Source organism: Martes martes (assembly GCF_963455335.1).
Source record: "Martes martes genome assembly, chromosome: 6".
Taxonomy (NCBI): domain Eukaryota; kingdom Metazoa; phylum Chordata; class Mammalia; order Carnivora; family Mustelidae; genus Martes; species Martes martes.
This window is the reverse complement of record NC_137893.1, coordinates 144369742-144378920: the sequence shown is the minus strand read 5'-3', so window position 1 is coordinate 144378920 and position 9179 is coordinate 144369742.

The window sequence follows — 9179 nt, the reverse complement described above, 5'->3', positions numbered from 1 at the left end:
TAAATAAAAAAATAAAAAAGAGTTAAGTGTAGAGATAGTGATGATGGTGTGTGCCAAGGTAGGTGATGGGGAAGAGGAGACAGGGTGAGCTTGCTGCTACGTAGTGAAGACCGAGTTGACAAGATTTGCAAGAGGGATTAAGTAAAGAGGCAAAGAAGTTGATTCCAAAATGTTTTGCCTAAACAACTGGGCAGTCATGGTGCCATCTACTAGAATGGAAGAAGTTTAGTTGGAGATCAGTTTATGGGATGGCATTTGTTTCTGGACATGTTAAATTTGAAAGCTCTGCTAAACAAGTGTCTAAGCAGAGATATCAAGTAAACAGCCTGGAGTTTGGGGAAGTCTGATATTGGTAGTAGACATAAATATTGGGGGCCATATAAAGATATTTAAAGTGATAAGGGTAAGATCTCTTAGGAAGTGAAATAGCAAACAGAAAACTTCTTATGATTGAGCTCTAGATCCTCTAGCATTTAATGGTTAAGGACAAGAGATGGACCCAACAGAAGAATATGAAAAGGGGTGGCCAGGAAAGGAGTAAAATCAAAGAGTGGAATCCTTGAAGAAATCCTGAAGAAAGTTTCAGGAATGAGGAAGTGCTCAATTATGTCAAATGCTACTGACAAGTAAGAGAGAAATGAGCATTGCCTCTGTTGGAAGTGACACTTTGGAGTTTCCTGGTGATCTTGGTAGGAGCAGTTTCCATAGAGGGGAAGGGAATGGGATCTGGATTGTCATCTTCCTATTCAACCCAAGCCATGACAGAATCCCAGAAAACTTCTGCACCTGTATAACAATTTCTTTAATCTCTTTCCTTAGCTCTGGAGCTCCAAAGCATGTCAGTTGCCTCAAACCAGGCTCACACTCTGGACTGTGTTCTCATCCAGAACTGTTTTGTGTCAGAAATACCAGTAATACACTCTCTGACCCTAACCTCCTGGAGGCTTTATACCCACTACAATTCTAGTCTCCCATCAGACCCTTGCCAGCTCTTCTCCCATCTCTACCTAGCCCAGATTATGTAACTCATCATCTGAAACCACTATGACTAGTACTTGGAACACATGGCATTCCTGGGGTGTAATCATAGAAGACACTTTATTTTTGTCCCTGCAAACCTGCTGAGTGGTGCTAGTCCTTCTCTGGCCTCTTAAAAACTTGGGTGGGTTCCATGACTCTCCTGGTCTCTCAGTCCTACATTCTCTCCAGCATCAATTCAGTAATTGAAAATGTCCACTCCATATACTAGTTTCAATTAAATAATTTGCAATATCAGACCCTGTACACTAATCACTGCTGCAATCTTCATTCAAGAAAAGACTTGATTCCTCTCTTCTTGTTGAGCCTGGAGGCAACGAAGAATTTCTGGTGTGGCTAGATATCACAGTCAGCTCCCCCAATCTCTTCCTACCCCCTTTCTTATTCTGTGACTGCCATTTCTGACTTGCCTGGGGGCAGTGAGGCCAAGTAAGAATGAATGAAACATTTTTACCAAAGACGCCATTGTGCTCTCTATAGTCAGGCCACCTCCAAACTACTAGAACTCATACAGCAATTCAGTAATGTAGCAGGATACAAAGTCAATGTCCAGAAATCAGTGGCTTTCTTATACACTAACAATGAAAATACAGAAAGGCAAATTAGAGAATCGATTCCATTTACTATAGCACCAAAAACCATAAGATACCTCGGAATAAACCTAACCAAAGAGGTTAAAGATCTGTACTCGAGGAACTACAGAACACTCCTAAAAGAAATTGAAGAAGACACAAAAAGATGGAAGACCATTCCATGCTCTTGGATGGGAAGAATAAACATCGTTAAAATGTCTATACTGCCCAGAGCAATCTATACTTTTAATGCCATTCCAATCAAAATTCCACCAGTATTTTTCAAAGAGCTGGAGCAAATAATACTAAAATTTGTATGGAATCAGAAGAGACCCCGAATTGCTAAGGAAATGTTGAAAAACAAAAATAAAACTGGTGGCATCACGTTACCTGATTTCAAGCTTCACTACAAAGCTGTGATCACCAAGACAGCATGGTACTGGCATAAAAACAGACACATGGACCAGTGGAACAGAGTAGAGAGCCCAGATATGGACCCTCAACTCTATGGTCAAATAATCTTTGACAAAACAGGAAAAAATATCCAGTGGAAAAAAGACAGTCTCTTCAATAAATGGTGCTGGGAAAACTGGACAGCTATATGTAGAAGAATGAAACTTGACCATTCTCTTACACCGTACACAAAGATAAACTCGAAATGGATAAAAGACCTCAACGTGAGACAGGAATCCATCAGAATCCTCGAGGAGAACATAGGGAGTAACCTCTTTGATATCAGCCATAGCAACTTCTTTCAAGATATGTCTCCAAAGGCGAAGGAAATAAAGGCAAAGATGAACTTCTGGGACTTCATCAAGATAAAAAGCTTCTGCACAGCAAAAGAAACAGTCATCAAAACAAAGAGGCAACCCACGGAATGGGAGAAGATATTTGCAAATGACAGTACAGATAAAAGGTTGATATCCAGGATCTATAAAGAACTCCTCAAACTCAACACACACAAAACAGATAATCATATCAAAAAATGGGCAGAAGATATGAACAGACACTTCTCCAATGAAGACATACAAATGGCTACCAGACACATGAAAAAATGTTCATCATCACTAGCCATCAGGGAGATTCAAATCAAAACCACATTGAGATACCACCTTACACCAGTTAGAATGGCCAAAATTAGCAAGACAGGAAACAACGTGTGTTGGAGAGGATGTGGAGAAAGGGGAACCCTCTTACACTGTTGGTGGGAATGCAAACTGGTGCAGCCACTTTGGAGAACAGTGTGGAGATTCCTCAGGAAATTAAAAATAGTCAGGGCAGGTTTTAAAGCTGACCTCTTTGTGGGCTGGTCCAGAGTTCTCTGGAAGTCCTCCCCCTCCCCCAGGCCTATCTGGTTGCCATTCTTTTGATATGAACAGTGACCCTTCTGATCATTTATAGAGTCTCCCTCTTCTTGCCTCAAAAGACCAGGTTTCTCTCTTCCCCACATGCTGCTCTTTTGGGCAGGATCCTTTAAAAAAGCAACCCAGACGGATTTTCCCATGGTCAGGTCTATACCCCAGGATTTGTGCACCATTAGAGGGAACACAATTACTTTCCTGGCATAGAGCTGCTATCTATCCCCCGATTAGGTATGAGCCTGTATGACCTTTTTAAGCCCTTGGAGGGATCTTAAGAAGTTCCTCTCACTAGACTTGAAGTAAGTGGAATCTTTCTCTGGAAGATTTTCTAAATCTTTCACATAGTGCCTGGCCTTGAGTCGTCAGTCTTCTAATCCTTTTATGTCTTCTACTCAGATGCTAGGTCCAAGAGTTGTGTAATGGCTCCTGAGAATATTCACTTTGAAATTTACATCTGATGATTCATCTGGTAACGGACTATGGTGCTGGTCCCCCCACTTGACACCTCAGTGTAAACACTTAACATTCCTCAACACCCTTGAATCTTTGCACTTCTTGGATTCATTGATGAACTTGTTTATTTTACAAGTACTTGTGGAGCCTATTTTTAGGTTCTAGGGATAGAGGAGTGACAGAAACAAAGTACCAATCTGTAGTGAGTTGAAAACTGGCCCCTCAGAACCTCAGAATGTGACCCTATTTGAAAGCAGAGACTTTGCAGGTTTAACTAGCTAAGAGCTTCAAGATGAAATCATCCTGGACTTAGGGTGTGTCCTAAATTCAATGACTGGTGTCTTTCCCAGAGAAAGGAGAGGGAGACTTGAACACTCAGAACCATGTGAAGGTGGGGGCAGAGACTGGCGTGATGCAGCCACAAGCCAAGGACACCAGAAGGCACCGGCAGCCAAAAGAAGCAAGGATGGATTCTCCCCTGGAGCCTTTAGGGGGACTGTGGTCTTGCTGAGATCGTTAATTTTGGTCTTCTAGCACGGAGCTGTGAGAAGATGATGTTCTGTTGTTTTAAGCCTGGGTTGTACTTTGTTTCGGCAGCCCTAGGAAATTCATATATTGCTTTCCCCTGGCTTAACTCTTAGTTGATTGGGGCCCATAAAATTCAAGTCTCCTGTTCTGACCTTAATACCACCTGGTAATTATTTTACTACCTTCTCTTAGCAACCCCTCCCCCACTTTCCCCTAATACTTCTAAAGTTTTACTGATATGCTCAAACCTCTTTTTTTTTTTTTTAAGATTTTATTTATTTATTTGACAGAGAGAGACACAGCAAGAGAGGGAACACAAGCAGGGGGAGTGGGAGAGGGAGAAGCAGGCTTCCCGCTGAGCAGGGCTCCATGTGGGCTCGATCCCAGGACCCTGGGATCATGACCCGAGCTGAAGGCAGACGCTTAATGACTGAGCCACCCAGGCATCCCATGCTCAAACCTCTTATTCCCGTCCAGCTCCATCACCAGATGGGGTACTCTGCCATCATTTAAGGTACAAAATAATTTTGCTGAGGGGAAATACAGTGATACAGATCAGAAGTAAATTAGACATTATAGTTTTATGTTTCCCTCCGGTTTAATTTGCTGTTAAGTTCAGACTTCTGTGACTCTTTACTATGTTTTTTTTTTTTTTCCTTTTAGAGGATCTATCCCTTTAATGAAGACATCTTCTTCACACACAGTAGACATTAAAATATCCAAATCTAATGTTACCAGACTCCAGCGCTGAGTTAAATTTTATTTTTCTTTGTCTTACAACTTAAACATGAGTCCTGATCTCTTTGTGCCCATGACCCGAAACCATAAGGCCAGCCTTTAAACCACATTGTCTTCACGCACACAGCACCTGCTGTGGTAAGTCGGCTTCTCTGGGGTCTGGCTCTGTTCTGATCCACCTGGCGGTTTCAGGCGAGAGCCTCCCCACGTTTGAAAACTTTCTGGGACTTTGGCCACAGGAGGGAGCACTATTCCTATGCTTGCTTAATTATTTATTAACTATTTTAACACCTGCTTTCAGGGATGCAGGGAATTCCTAACGTAAGAATCAGAAGTGCAGTTAGTAGATTAGTCAGAATCTTCCAGAGAAACAGAACCAACAGCAGAAAAGGAGATTTATTATGAGGAATTGGCCCCCTCGATGATAATGGCTGAGAAGTCCCACGATCTGCCGTGCCAGCCTCTGCACACTGCAGACCCAGCAAAGCCCGTGATGTGATTCAGTCTTGAGTCTCAGGCTTGAAAACCAGGGGAACCCATGCTCTACGTGCCAGTCTGAGAGCAGGAGAAGATGAGAGCCGTCATCCCAGGATAAGCAGTGAGACAGAAAGAAGGAAGTGGTGAATTCCTCTGCTTTTCTTTTTTTCTAATCAGGTCCCCTAACTATGAAATAATGCCTACCCATGCTAGGGACAACATTTACTGAGTGTATTGACTCGAATGCTAAGTTCGTCCAGAAACACCCTCACAGACACCCAGAAATACTGTTCCATCTACGTCTCAAGGCGGCCCATGAAATTACCCATCACAACTGGATTACCCATCAGGACTCTTAACTCCGTCTCCGTTCTTATAAATTGACGTTCATGCCCACCTGCCATTGCATTTCTCAGTGATAATTTTCAAAATCAGCATGGCCAGGTAGCATTGTACACAAAAGATTGCTGCACCCCCCAGCTGTTTTAAAGAAGTTCTTTGAATAAAAGTGTGAAAACTAACATCCACTTTGAAGAGAGCACGTGGTTTGTGCAGACATCCGGTAATTGATAAAGTCTCCATCTTTATATCCGATCCGCAGGTGTATGGATTGATAAGGTGCTAAATCTGAGTCAGTGTTTTCTTTTCTTTTTTCTTTTTTCTTTTTATGAAGAGTTAGCTTCTGTCGAAAGTTTGCGTTTTGGCTTGGGAAGATAGTGGGCCTCATAAGTGTACACTCTTATGCTTTAAAAAATAAACGTACGTGCCCTTCACACTGTAATACCCTTGAATTGGCCCCAGATAACAGCCAAGAACACAAGACAGCAAATCCGATGAAAAATTACTTTCAAGAATTTCAGATTGGGAGAGACAGAGTTAAATAGAGTAATGACATGTCTGACGTGTGTTCTATTATTAAATGTTACCATTCTAGTCTTCTAAAAACCCAGCTTGCCGTAGGATATGCCATTTTTCTTCTGTCTCCTCTCCCAGCATGAGGGCAAGCTTGGCTATGAATCATCTAGGATAACGTAAGAAGAATGGAATTTCATGGACATGTTCTAGGCTTTCCTCAGTTTATCAAATGTAGGAAGGGAAGTTTTAAAACTGATAGAGATGCATCCGTGCATTTCTAATGCAGCCCTAAATGCTCAAGGAAAAATCTTGTATGATCCAAATTGCAATCCAGGAGGGCATCATGTAAGTTTACGAGAGAGTACAGGGAGTGGTTCCAGATTGAGCCAATGGGTGGTTAGCTAGGTGCCACTTCTGCTCCAACCCTTCCTATTGGGAATGTGTCTAACTCTGTTATTCTTTTCTGCGGCAGTCAGTGAAACTTCGGGGGGCTGGGTCGTGATTCTCAAGGTAATTTCCTACTGATTGAACTCTTGATTTCCATAACGTCTTAAAATCACGATCGGCTGATGATGGCAGGATCCTGTGGAAACAGCTACCAGTTTTGCTTCCTACTTTTCCAGGGACGCTCTAATTTTAGGGGTGGAGACATCATGGCAGTAGCAAGGCCAGAGGCTTGTCAGGGAAGAGCAGGTGGTGGGGCTTCCAGCTCACTTGGAAGGCGCTGGGAAATACTGGATCGTAACTGGATTACACATCAGGACTGATGCCCCTGGACGGGAATGGCGCTCTTTCCAAGTAAATACTTGTGATGTACACTTGGAATCAGGGAAATACAAATCCAAACCTCAATGAGATCCCACCTCACACCCGTCAGAATGGCTAAAATTAACCAGTCAGGAAACAACTGATGTTGGCGAGGATGCGGAGAAAGGGGAACCCTCCTACACTGTTGGTGGGAATGCAAGCTGGTGCAGCCACTCTGGAAAACAGCATGGAGCTTCCTCAAAAAGTTGAAAATAGAGCTGCCCTACGACCCAGCAATCGCACTACTGGGTATTTACCCTAAAGACACAAAGGTAGGGATCCAAAGGGGCACGTGAACCCGAATGTTTATAGCAGCAATGTCTACAATAGCCAAACAATGGAAAGAACCTAGATGTCCATCCACAGATGAATGATTAAAGAAGATGTGGTGTGTGTGTGTGTATATATAGATAGATAGATACACACACACAATGGAATACTACGCAGCCATCAAAAGAAATGAGATCTTGCCATTTGCAGCGACATGGATGGAACTAGTGGGTATTATGCTGAGCGAAATAAGTCAATCAGGGAAAGAAAATTATCATATGATCTCACTGATATGAGGAATTTGAAAGGCAGGGAGATTGTGGGGGGTAGGGAAGGAAAAAAACAGGATGGGATCAGGAGGGAGACAAACTATAAGAGACTTAATCTCACGAAACAAACTGATGGTTGCTGGGGGCTAGGGGGATAGAGAGAGGATGGTTGGGTTATGGACGCAGGCGAGGGTGAGGGTATGTGCTATGGTGAGTGCTGTGAAATGTGTAACCCTGATGATTCACAGACTTGTACCCCTGAAACAAATAATACATTATACATTATATGTTAATAAAAATAATTTTAAAAAACTTGTGATGTACGAGATGCCCATTATTTACATAACCCTAACAAAGAAAAGATTTCAAATAAATGATGACATAATACTCTCTTATAGGGTTTTTTGTTTTGTTTTGTTTTTGAGAGAGAAAAATAGCTGGTGGGAGCAGGGGGAAGGGCAGAGGGTGCCCACTGCTTAAGGAGCCCAGCGGGGGGCTTGATAACCAGGGAGCCGAATAGGGGGCTGGATCCCAGGACCCCAGGATCATGACCTGAACCCAACGCAGACGCTTAACCAAGTGAGCCACCCAGGCGCCCCTCTTTCTTATATGTTGTTTGAAGTTTTATACTTGCTGAAAACTGTTTTTCAGATTTCATTTAGACCTAAGTTTTTGTTGGGTAACTTCCTTGTACATAGTGGGAAAATGTAAGCAAAATGTTGGTAGAGACATTCCTAAAACTTTTTTGCTTCTATGTTAAATCATGGTGTGATCTTTAAAAAAATTCATTTAAAAAGTCAGTTAAGCTTAGCATGTGAGGCACTAACCATGCACATAGCTGAGCTCATGGGTTGGCAATGTGAACGGTATGGCCAGATTCCTCCTTGTTCACAGGACACAATACACCACTTGGTCAAGGGCAGGTGCAAGACTTCATTGTGTGTAAAATACACCCTGATTTAAAGATGGCAGGAAAAATCGTGCCTCTTGGAATAAATGTAGTGTGGTGATTTGTTTCTTCTTTCCTCTTTTCCCCCTTCTGGCTTGAATGCATTCCTGATATTAACTTTTGCTTTGTTTGTCATTTGTTGAGTTAATCATGGGGAAAATCAGTTAGGCAGAGCTCAGGGTGTGCTGGGTTTTTAATAGGTAAGGTTTCACTGCATTTTAACTTAAATGGACTTAAAAAGCCTTCTCGTCTGTTCACATAGATGTTTTCAGAAGTGCTTTTCAATTCTACACCCCCTATGGTTTTATTGCACTATCTGAAAACGTCACTGGGAAATGATCAAACAGGACATAAAACCGAGGGGCTGAAAAATGTATTGTGCAATCACTGAAACTTCTGTACTTAGTTTATAATTACAGTAGAAATCAATATATGTGAGGAGGAAATACTAGGGTGTCTGGCCTCAATAATACTACTTCCTATGCTGTCATGGTCTTGCTGACTGATACAGGTTTTCTAAATTAGAATTTCCAAACTTTGGGGCTCCTGAGTGGCTCAGTGGGTTAAAAGCCTCTGCCTTCGGCTCAGGTCATGATCCCAGGGTCCTGGGATCGAGCCCCGCATTGGGCTCTCTGCTCAGCGGGGAGCCTGCTTCCTCCTCTCTCTCTGCCTGCCTCTCTGCCTACTTGTGATCTGTCAACTAAATAAAATAAAATTAAAAAAAAAAAGAATTTCCAAACTTTGAATGACATCAGAACATCATGGCTCACTATAGCAGCTCTGTCCATTAATCCAGACACTGGACTGCAGTTAATCAGTAACTTCTGCCTCAGTGACATAATTTCCTGCAAAATTGGTATCT